This window comes from Sapajus apella, unplaced genomic scaffold (assembly GCF_009761245.1).
Source record: "Sapajus apella isolate SASKATOON/1434 unplaced genomic scaffold, GSC_monkey_1.0 scaffold13, whole genome shotgun sequence".
NCBI classification, from domain to species: Eukaryota; Metazoa; Chordata; class Mammalia; order Primates; family Cebidae; genus Sapajus; species Sapajus apella.
In genome coordinates, this window is record NW_022436953.1 from 29,007,236 (window position 1) to 29,019,428 (window position 12,193).

The following is a 12,193-nucleotide window of genomic DNA, read 5'->3' on the forward strand; positions in this document are numbered from 1 at the left end:
TTTCTATTGTTTGAAATGGTTTCAGAAGGAATGGTACAGCTCCTCTTTGTACCTCTGGTAGAATTCGACTGTGAACCTGTCTGGTCCTGGACTTGTTTTGGTTAGTAGACTATTAATTGCTGCCTCAATTTCAGCACTTGTTATTGGTCTATTCAGGGATTCAACTTCTTCCTGGTTTAGTCTTGTGTGTAAGTGTCCAGGAATTTATCCATTTCTTATTGATTTTTTGGTGTATTTGCATAGAGATGTGTATAGTATTCTCTGATGGTAGTTTGTATTTCTCTGGAATCGGTGGTGATATCACCTTTATCATTTTTTATTGCATCTATTTGATTATTATTCTTTTTTTTTTAAGGAAGGAAGATGCCAGTTTTATTTAAACACAAAAAAACGTGCACATAAGCTGTCTACTCATTTTCTTCGCTGCGCAGCCTGGCATTGGGGTTGGTGACTCTGATGGCCAGCTGGGCAGCTCTTTCAACGATGGCTTTGCGCTTTTTGGAGGAAACATTGTGAGCGATCTCAGCACACTAAGATTTGTTGCACATCAGCAGCACTTCCAGCTCCTTGATGTTGTGGACCAAGAACTTCCGGAAGCCACTGGGCAGCATGTGCTTTGTTTTCTTGTTGCTCCGATAACCAATGTTAGGCATCAAGATCTGGCCCTTGAACCTTCTACGAACCCTGTTGTCAATACCTCTGGGTTTCCGCCAGTTATGCTTAATTTTGACATAACGGTCTGACTGGTGCCGGATGAACTTCTTGGTTCTCTTTTTGACGATCTTGGGTTTCACAAGAGGTCTAAGGGCGGCCATGATGCCAAGGAGGAGATCGCTGCTACCTCCGTACGCAGCACCGAGGAAGAGAGAAGGACTGATTATTCTTCTTTATTAGTCTGGCTAGCAGTCTATTTTGTGGATCTTTTCAAAAAGCCAGCTCCTGTATTCATTGATTTTTTTTTTTCCTTTTTGAAGGATATTTCATGTCTCTGTCTCCTTCAGTTCTGCTCTGATCTTAGTTATTTCTTATTTTCTGCTAACTTTTGAATTTGTTTTTGCTCCTCTAGTATTTTTTTAATTGTGACGTTAGGGTGTCAATTTTAGATCTTTCCTCCTTTCTCTTGTGGGCATTTAGCGCTATAAATTTTCCCCTACATACTGCTTTAAATGTGTCCCAGAGAGTCTGGTACATTGTATCTTTGTTCTCATTGGTTTCAAAGAACATCTTTATTTCTGCCTTCATTTTTTATTTATCCAGTATTCATTCAGGAGCAGGATAAATGTTCAGTTCAGTTTCCATGTAGTTGTGCAGTTTTGAGTGAGTTTCTTACTCCTGAATTTTAATTTGATTGCACCGTGGTCTGAGAGACTGTTAGGATTTCTGTTCTTTAGCATTTTCTGAGGAGTGTTTTATTTCCAATTGTGTGATCAATTTTAGAATAAGTGTGATGTGGTGCTGAGAAGAATGTATATTCTGTGGATTTGGAGTGGAGAGTTCTGTAGATTTCTATTAGGTCCACTTGGTCCAGAGCTGAGTCCAAGTCCTGAATATCCTTGTTAATTTTCTGTCTCGTTGATCTAATATTGACAGTGGAGTGTTAAAAATCTCCCACTGTTACTGTGTAGGAGTCTAAGACTGTAGGTCTCTAAGAACTTGCTTTATGAATCTGGGTGCTCCTATATTGGGTGCATTATATATTTAGGATAGTTAGCTGCTCTTGATGCATTGATCCCTTTATGTAATGCCCTTCCAAATTTGTCTCTTTTGATCTTTGTTGGTTTAAAGTCTGTTTAATCAGAGACTAGGATTGCAACCCCTGCTTTTTTTTTTTTTTTTTGCTTTCCATTTGCTTGGTAAATATTCCTCCATCCATTTATTTTAAGCCTCTGTGTGTCTTTGCATGTGAGATGGGTCTCCTGAATATAGCACACAGATGGGTCTTGACTCTCTTTTTTTTAATTTTTATTTTGAGACAGAGTCCTACTCTGTCATCCAGGCTGGTGTGCAAAGGTGCAATCTCGGCTCACTGCAACCTCTGCCTCCTGGGTTCAAGTGATTCTTTTGCCTTAGCTCCTGAGTAGCTGGGACTTTACACTTGTGCCACCACACCCAGCTAATGTTTTTGTTTTGTTTAGTAGAGGTGGGGTTTCACCATATTGGCAAGGATGGTCTCGATCTCTTGACCTTGTGATCTACCCACCTTGGCCTCCCAAAGTGTTGGGATTACAGGCGTGAGCCACTGCACCCAGTCTGGGTCTTGAGTCTTTATCCAATTTGTCAGTCTTTTTCTTAGGACATTTAGCCCATTTACATTTAAAGTTAATATTGTTATGTGTGAATTTGATCCTGTTGTTAGAATGCTACCTGGTTATTTTGCTTGTTGATGCAGTGTCTTCATGTTGTCAGTGGTCTTTACAATTTGCTGTGTTTTTGCTGTAGCTGGTACTGGGTTTTCCTTTCAATGTTAGGTGCTTCCTTCAGGAGCTCTTGTAAGGCAGGCCTGGTGGTGACAAAATCTCTTAGCCTTTGCTCGTCTGTAAAGTATTTTATTTCTCCTTCACATAAGAAGCTTAGTTTGACTGAATATGAAATTCTGGGTTGAAAATTCTTTCCTTTAAGAATGTTGAATATTGGCCCCAACTCTCTTCTGGCTTGTAGGGTTTCTGCTGAGAGATGTGTTGTTAGTCTGATGGGCTTCCCTTTGTGGGTAACGTAAGCTTTCTCTCTGGCCGCCCTTAGCATTTTTTCCTTCATTTCCTCCTTGGTAAATCTGATGATTATATGTCTTGGGGTTGCTCTTCTCGAGGGCTATCTTTGTGGTGTTTTGTGTATTGCCTGAATTTGAATGTTATCCTGAAGAGTGTTTTCCAACTTGGTTCCATTTTCCCCGTAACTTTCTGATACACCAATCAAATACAGATTTGGTCCTTTCACATAGTCCCATATTTCTTAGAAGCTTTGTTCATTTATTTTCACTCTTTTTTTCTCTAGTCTTCTTGCTTTATTTCATTGTGTTGATCTTCAATCTCTTGATACCCTTTCTTCTGCTTAATCAATTCGGCTACTGATACTTGTGTATGCTTCGCAAAATTCTTGTGCTGCATTTTTGAGCTCCATGAAGTCATTTATGTTCTTCTCTTAAGTGGTTATTATAGTTAGCAATTTGTCTAACTTTTTTCAACGTTCTTAGCCTGCTTGCATTGGGTTAGAACATGCTCCTTTAACTCAAAGGAGTTTGTTATTTCCCACCTTCTGAATCCTACTTCTGTCAATTTATCAAACTCATTCTCTGTCCAGTTTTGTTCCCTTCCTGGCAAGGAGTTGTGAACCTTTGGAGGAGAAGAGGCATTCTGGCTTTTGGAATTTTCAGCCTTTTTGTGCTGTTTTCTCCCCATCTTGGATTTATCTATTTTTGGTCTTTGATATTGGTGACCTTCAGATGAGGTCTCTGAATGGACGTCTTTTTTGTTGATGTTGATACTATTCCTTTTTGTTAGTTTTCCTTCTCACAGTCGAGTCTCTCTGTTGCAGATCTGCTGGAGGTCCTCTCCGGGCCTTGTTTGCCTGGGTATCACCAGTGGAGGTATCACCAGAACAGCAAAGATTGCTGCATGTTCCTTCCTCTGGAAGCGTTGCCCAGAGGGTCACCTGTCAGATGCCAGGCAGAGCTCTCCTGTATGTGCTGTCTGTCAGCCCTTGATGGGAAGTGTCTCCCAGTCAGCATACATGGGGTCAGGGACCCACTTTAGGAGGCAGTCTGTCCTTATCAGAGCTCAAATGCTGTGCTGGGAGATGTGCTGCTCTCTTCAGAGCTGTCAGGCAGGGACATTTAGGTCTGCTGAAGCTGCACCCACAGCCACCTCTTTCCTCAGGTGCTCTGTCCCAGGGAGATGGGGGATTTTATCTATATGTCCCTGACTGGGGCTGCTGCTTTTTTTTTTTTTTCGGAGATGCCCTGCCCAGAGAGGGGTAATCTAGAGGCAGCCAGATCCCAGCCTTGCTCAGCTGCTGTGGGCCCTACTCAGTTTGAACTTCACTGTGGCTCTGTTTACACTGTGAGGGGGAAACCTGCCTACTCAGGCCTCAGCAGTGGCAGATGCCCCTCCCCCACCAACTCAGGCTTCCCAGTTTGACCTCAGGCTGCTGTACTGACTGCAAAAATTTCAAGCTGGTGGATCTTGGCTTTCTGGGCTCAGTTGAGGTAGGACCTACTGAGTGAGACCACTTGAGTCCTTGGCTTCAGCCCCCTTTCCAGGGGACTGAACAGTTCTGTCTCACTGGCATTCCAGGTACCACTAGGGTATGAAAAGAAAACAACTCCTGCAGCTAGCTTGGAGCCTGCCCAAAGTTCTGTTCAGCTTTGTGTTTGAAACCTAGGGCCCTGGTGATGTAGGCACTGGAGAGAATCCCCTGGTCTGCTGGTTGCGAGGACTGTGGGGAAAACCCAGTGTCTGGGCCTGAGTGTGCTATTCCTCTCGGACGTCTCTCAAGGCTTCTTTTGGCAAGCGGAGGGAAATCCCCCAACCCCTTGCACTTCCCAGGTGAGAAAATGCCCCACCTTGCTTTGGCTTACCCTCTGTGGGCTGCACCCACTGTCCAGCAAGCCCCAGTGAGATGAACTGGGTACCTCAGTTGGAAATGCAGAAATGACTTGCCTTCTGCGTCGGTCTTGCTGGGAGCTGCAGACAGGAGCTTTCCCTATTTGGCCATCTTGCCAGCTCTCATCAAAATTGATTTTTTATTTTAAAAAACAAAGGTCCAGGCGTGGTGGTTAACGCCTGTAGTCCCAGCACTTTGGGAGGCCAAGGTGGGCAGATCACTTGAGGTCAGGAGTTTGAGACCAGTCTGACCAATGTAGTGAAACGCTGTCTCTATTAAAAATGTAAAAATTAGGTGGGCATGGTGGTGCATGCCTGTAGTCTCAGCTGTTTGGGAGGCTGAGGTGGGAGGATCACTTGAGTCCAGTAGGCAGAGGCAGAGAGCCAAGATTGTGCCACTGCAATCCAGCCTGGGCAACAGAGTGAGACTCTGTCTCAAAAAAATAAAAAAGGAAATTAATTTAAGGAGCATTTACTTAACTAAAAGATAGTTTTAAAAGAACAACTGCCTACAATCATAACATTAGCAGAAATCACTTTAGCATTTTTGTGTCAATTGCTTTGCTCCACCAAGAATTTCTGTGAAACACCTGTAATGCTCAGTTTTTTTTTAATCTTCAGCTTTTAAGTTTGGGTTACCTGTGCAGGATGGGTAGGTATGTTTCATAGGTGCCATGGTGGCTTGCTGCACAGATCAACTGGTCACCTAGGCCTTAAGCCCAGCATCCATTGGCTGTTCATCCTGATGCTTTTCCTCCTCCCCACCCACCTCCCCGATGGGCCCCAGTGTGTGTTTGTCCTTTCCATGTGACCATATGTTCTCATTATTCAGCTCCCACTGTTAAGTGAGAACATGTGGTGTTTGGCGTTCTGTTCCTGCATCAGTTTGCTGAGGATGATGGCTTCTAGCTCCATCTATGTCCCTGCAAAGGATATGATATCTTTCCTTTTCATGGCTGCATAGTTGTAATACCAAATCTGATGCATCTTATTATCGTTATTTTTTGAGACAGGGTCTTGCCGTGTCACCCAGGCTGGAGTGCAGTGGTGTGATCATGACTCACTGCAGGCTCGACCTCCCAGGCTCAAGAGATCCTCCCATTTCAGCCTCCCAAGTAGCTGGGACTACAGGCATTTGCCACCACACCCAGCTAATTTTTATATTTTTTGTAGAAGTGGATTTTCACCACATTTCTCAGTCTGGCCTCAAACTCTGGACTCAAGTGATTCTTCTGCCTCAGCCTCCCAAAGTGCTGGGATTACAGGCATGAGCCACCATGCCTGGCCACATCTTATTTTTAAATGAAGTTTTAATAAGATCTCAGTTATATGCTTCATCTCAAGTGATTATTTAGCGCCAAAACAAATCAAGTTCCTTCCAAGCACAAAAGAATATATGTTCTAAGGCAGTGGAAGGAAGGGGGGTTGCAGAGAATATATCATGCTCCAGCAAAATTATGATAACTTAACGTTTTGAAAGACTTGTAGTCAAAGAAACTATGACTAATTATCCTGGATGTGATGGCAGGTACGGGGCATTGAAGCCCACATTCCCACTTACTCCCATTTTAAAGTTAGAATCAGGAGGAAAATGGGTATTCAGATAAATAATTTTGCTGTATCACAGTTCGGCTAAAAGACGTTGTACCTAACAAGGATGCAAATGATTTATACACTATCTTGAAGCTTAACCCAGTTCTTCTATGATAGATTTTTGGGGGGTAAAGGGAGGAAACAGCCAGGATGAGGATTGAATATATTTGAAAGGAGATTCAAAGTGATGCTTATTGAACACTTCTCTTTGGAAAAGCAAAAAATCAAAGGCTTTCTTAAAGACTGTACAGAAAATGATTTATTAGAGATATCCCTTGTCTGCAAGCTCTAACATTAAGCCTCCCAATATGATGCAAGTTATATTGGTATAGAAAATGGGAAGGAGCAGGCAGATTTATTATGTATGTGCATGAATAATTTTTATCTTTATTGCTTTTCCACTTCAGATCAAGTTGGAATTTTTAACTTTTGACCAAAGGCTCTTTGGTTTTACAGAAAATATAGAACAGATACATAAAATGTAATATATGCATTGTATATGTTTTTAATAGTATAAAGTAATTTTAAAGTTATACAATTTAAAATAATTGGAAATTCTAGTTTGTTATAAGAGTTAGATAATTTTGTGGTAACTTGTGAGTGTGTTTATTTAGCAATTACGGTGACCATGAGGGGACTCACTAGTTTGACACACTTTCCTTTTGAGTACTTTTTTTAAAAAGTATTTTAAAAATTGGTTTCTTTGAAAGTTTTAATTGACTTTTTTTGGTACATATTTATGGGGTATATAGTGATGTTTTGGTGCATATAATGTTTTGTGATCAGATCAGGGTAATTAGCATATCATCTTGAACATTCTTTATTTTTTGGGGGGTGGAATTAAATATCCTCTTTCTAGCTATTTGAAATTACATATTACTGTTTTAACTATAGTCATTCTACAATACTGTAGAACTCTAGAACGAACTCCTCCTATCTAGCTGTAATTTTGTATCCTTTAAGAAACCTCTTCTGGATCCAAAATGGCTAAATAGGGACAGCTCTGGAGTGCAGTTTCCAGTGAGAATGCAGAGGTCACTGCTGGTGATCCCCAGGCAAGCAGGGTCTGGAGTGGACCTCCAGCAGTCCTACAGCAGAGGGCCCTGATTGTTAGAAGGACAACTAAAAAACACAAAGCAATAACTTCATCATAAACCAAAAGAACATCCACCCAGAGACCCCATCTGAACTACAAAGACCACAGGTAGATAAATCCACAAAGATGGGAAGAAACCAGCACAAAAAGGGTGAAAACAGCCAAAATCAGAATGCCTCTCCTCCTCCAAAGGATCATGACTCCTCATCAGCTAGGGATCAAAGATGGATGGAGAATGAATCTGATGAATTGACAGAAACAGGCTTCAAAAGGTGGGTAATAACGAACTTCTCAGAGCTCAAAGAACATGTGTTAACCCAAAGCAAAGAAACTAAGAATGTAGAAAAAAGGTTAGATGAGATGCTAACTAGAATAAACAGAGAATAATAGAAACTACTTGATAGAGCTGAAAAACACAGCATGAGAACTTCTCAAAGCATATGCAAGTTTCTATAGCCGAATTAACCAAGCAGAAGAAAGGATATCAGAGATTGAAGATCAACTAAATGAAATAAAATGAGAAGGCAAGATTAGAGAAAAAAGAGTGAAAAGAAATGAACAAAGCCTTCAAGAAATGTGGGATTATGTATAATAATAATAATTATACATATATAATCTACATTTGATAGGTGTACCTGAATGTGACGGAGAGAATGAAGCCAAGCTGGAAAACACTCTTCAAGATATTATCCGGAGAACTTCTCCAACCTAGCAAGGCAGGCCAATATTCAAGTCCAGGAAATAAAGATAACACCACAAAGATACTCCTCAAGAAGAGCAACCCCAAGGCACATAATCGTCAGATTCACCAGGGTTGAAATAAAGGAAAAAATGCTAATGGCAGTCAGAGGGAAAGGTCAGGTTACCCACAAAGGGAAGCCCATCAGACTCATGGCGGATCTCTCGGCAGAAACCCTACAAGCCAGAAGAGAGTGGGGGGGCCAATATTCAACATCCTTAAAGGAAAGAACTTTCAACCTAGAATTTCATATCCACCCAAACTAAGCTTCATAAGCGAAGGAGAAATAAAATCCTTTATGAACAAGCAATTGCTGAGCAATTTCCTCACCACCAGGCCTGCTTTACAAGAGCTCCTAAAAGAAGCACTGAACATAGCAAGGAACAACCAGTACCAGCCATTCCAAAAACATACCAAATGGTAAAGAGCATTGAAACAATGAAGAAACTGGGTCAACTAATGGGCAAAACAACCAGCTAGCATCAAAATGGCAGGATCAAATTCACACATAACAATATTAACCTTAAATGTAAATGGGCTAAATGCCCCAATCAAAAGACACAGACTGACAAATTGGATAAAAAGTCAAAACCCATTGGTGCACTGTATCCAGGAAACCCATCTCATGTGTAAGGATACACATAGGCTCAAAATGAAGGGATGGAGAAAGATTTACCAAGCAAATGGAGAGCAAAAAAAAAAAAAAGGAGTTGCAATCCTAGTCTCTGATAAAATAAACTTTAAACCAACAAAGATCAAAAGAGACAAAGAAGGGCATTACATAAAGGTAAAAGGATCAATGCAACAAGAAGAGCTGATGATCCTAAATATATACGTATCCAATAGAGGAGCACCCAGATACATAAAGCAAGCTCTTAACGACCTACAAAGAGACTTAGACTCCCACACAATAATAGTGGAAGACTTTAACACTCCACTGTCAATATTAGACAGATTGATGAGACAAAATTAACAAGGATATCCAGAACTTGAACTCAGGTCTGGACCAAGCGACCTAATTGACAATTACAGAACTCTCCATCCCAAATCCACAGAATATACATTCTTCTCAGCACCACATCACATCTACTCTAAAATTGACCACATAATTGGAAGTAAATCACTCCTCAGCAAATACAAAAGAACAGAAATCACAACAAACAGTCTCTCAGACAACAGTGCAATCAAATTAGAACTCAGGATTAAGAAACTAACTCAGAACCACATAACTTCATGAAAACTGAACAACTGCCTCCTGAATGTCGACTGGACAAACAATTAAATGAAGGTAGAAATAAAGATGTTCTTTGAAACCAATAAGAATGATGACTCAATGTACCAGAATCTCTGGGACACATTTAAAGCATGCCTAGAGGAAAATTTATAGCAATAAATGCCCACATGAGAAGCAAGGAAAGATTTAAAATCAACACCCTATCATCAAAATTGAAAGAGCTAGAGGAGCAAGATCCAAAAACCTCAAAAGCTAGCAGAAGAGAAATAACTAAGATCAGAGCAGAACTGAAGGAGATAGAGACACAAAAAACTCTTCAAAAAATCAATAAATCCAGGAGCTGGTTTTTGAAGAGATCAACAAAATAGACCACTAGCCACATTGATAAAAGAAGAAGAATCAAATAGATGCAATAAAAAACGATAAAGGGGATATCAGCACAGATTCCCTAGAAATACAAACTACCATCAGAGACTACTACAAACAACTTTACGCACAGAAACCAGTAAACCTGGAAGAAATGGATCAATTCCTGGACACTTGCACCCTCCCAAGCCTAAACCAGGAAGAAGTGGAAACCCTGAATAGATCAATAACAAGGGCTGAAGTTGAGGCAGCAATTAATAGCCTACCAACCAAAGAAAGCCCAGGTCCAGATGGGTTCAGAGCTGAATTCTACCAGACATAGAAAGAAGAGCTGGTACCACTCCTTCTGAAACTATTCCAAACAATCCAAAAAGACGGAATACTTCTCAAGTCATTTTATGAGACCAACATCATCCTCATACCAAAACCTGGCAGAGACTCAACAAGAAAAGAAAACTTCAGGCCAATATCCATGATAAACATAGATGCAAAAATTTTCCATAAAATACTGGCAAACCAATTGCAACAGCACATCAAAAAGCTTATCCATCATGATCAAGTTGGCTTCATCCCTGGGATGCAAGGCTGGTTCAACATATGCAAGTCTATAAACATAATCCAACATATAAACAGAACCAAAGACAAAAACCACATGATTATCTCAGTAGATGTAGAGAAGGCCTTTGACAAAATTCAACAGCCCTTTATGCTAAAAACTCAATAAACTAGGTATTGATGGAATGCATCTCAAAATAATAAAAGCTATTTATGACAAACCCATAGCCAATATCATACTGAATGGGCAAAAACTGGAAGCATTCCCTTTGACATCTGGCCCTAGGCAAGGATACCCTCTCTCACCACTCCTATTCAATATAGTACTGGAAGGTCTAGCCAGAGCAATCAGGCAAGAAGAAGAAATAAAGGGTATTCAATTAGCAAAGGAGGAAGTCAAACTGTCTCTATTTGCAGATGACATGATTGTATATATAGAAGACCCCATTGTCTCAGCCCAAAATCTCCTGAAACTGATAAACAACTTCCGCAAAATCTCAGGATACAAAATCAATGTGCAGAAATCACAAACATTTCTACATATCAATAACAGACTAACAGCCAAATCAAGAGGGAACTCCCATTCACAGTTGCTACAAAGAAAATAAAATACCTAGGAATACAATTAACAAAGGATGTAAAAGACCTCTTCAAGGAGAACTATAAACCACTGCTCAAGGAAATAAGAGAGGACACAAACAGATGGAAAAACATTATATGCTCCTGGTTAGGAAGAACCAATATTGTGAAAATCGCCATACTGCCCAAAGTAATTTATACATTCAATGCTATCCCCATCAAGCTACTTATGACCCTCTTCACAGAACTGGTAAAAAACCACCTTAAACTTCATATGGAACCAAAAGAGCGTCCGCATAGCCAAGACAATCCTAAGCAAAAACAAAGCTGGAGGCATCTTGCTATCTGACTTCAAACTATACTACAAGGCTACAGTAATCAAAACAGCATGGTACCAATACTAAAACAGAGACATAGACCAATGGAACAGAATAGAGGCCTCGGAGGCAATGCCACACATCTACAACCATCGGATCTTTGACAAACCTGATGAAAACGAGCAATGGGGAAAGGATTCCCTGTTTAATAAATGGGGTTGGGAAAACTGGCAAGTCCTGTGCAGAAAGTAGAAACTGGAGCCGTTCTTGACACTTACACTAAAATTAACTTCAGATGGATTAAAGACTAAAACATAAGACCTAACACCATAAAAACTCTAGAAGAAAACTTAGGCAAAACCATTCAGGACATAGGTGTAGGCAAGGACTTCATGACTAAAACACCAAAAGCATAGGCAACAAAAGCCAAAATAGACAAATGGGATCTAATTAAACTCCAGAGCTTCTGCACAGCAAAAGAAACAATCATGACAGTGGACCAGCAACCAACAGAATGGGAAAAATTTTTGCAGTCTATCCATCAGACAAAGGGCTGATATCCAGAATCTACAAAGAACTAAAACAGATATACAAGAAAAAAACCCATTCAAAATTGGGCAAAGGACGTGAACAGGCACTTTTCAAAAGAAGACATATATGAAGCCAGCAAACATGAAAAAATGCTTATCACTGGTCATTAGAGAAATGCAAATAAAAAGCACATTGAGATACCATCTCATGCCAGTTAGAATGGCAATCATTAAAAAATTTGGAGACAACATGCTGGAGAGGATATGGAGAAATACAAACACTTTTACACTGTTGGTGAGTGTAAATTAGTTCAACCATTGTGGAAGACAATGTGGCAATTCCTCAAGGATCTGGAAATAGAAATACCATTTGACACAGCAATCCCATTACTGGGTATATATCCAAAGGATTATAAATCATCCTATTATAAAGACAGATGCACACATATGTTCATTGTGGCACTGTTTATAATAGCCAATACCTGAACCCAACCCAAATGCCCATCGATGATAGACTGGAGAAGGAAAATGTGGCACGTATACAACGTGGAATACTATGCAGCCATAAAAAATGAGGAGTTCATGT

At 40.3% G+C, this 12,193-nt stretch overlaps 1 protein-coding gene and 1 pseudogene across 3 annotated transcripts in view; one reads left to right on the forward strand and one right to left on the reverse strand.

Moving 5' to 3' along the window:
• Nucleotides 1–12,193, forward strand: part of FANK1 (fibronectin type III and ankyrin repeat domains 1) — a 149,794-nt gene that overhangs the window by 64,910 nt on the left and 72,691 nt on the right. The gene's annotated exons all lie outside the window — the stretch shown is intronic.
• Nucleotides 357–862, reverse strand: LOC116554114 (annotated as a pseudogene).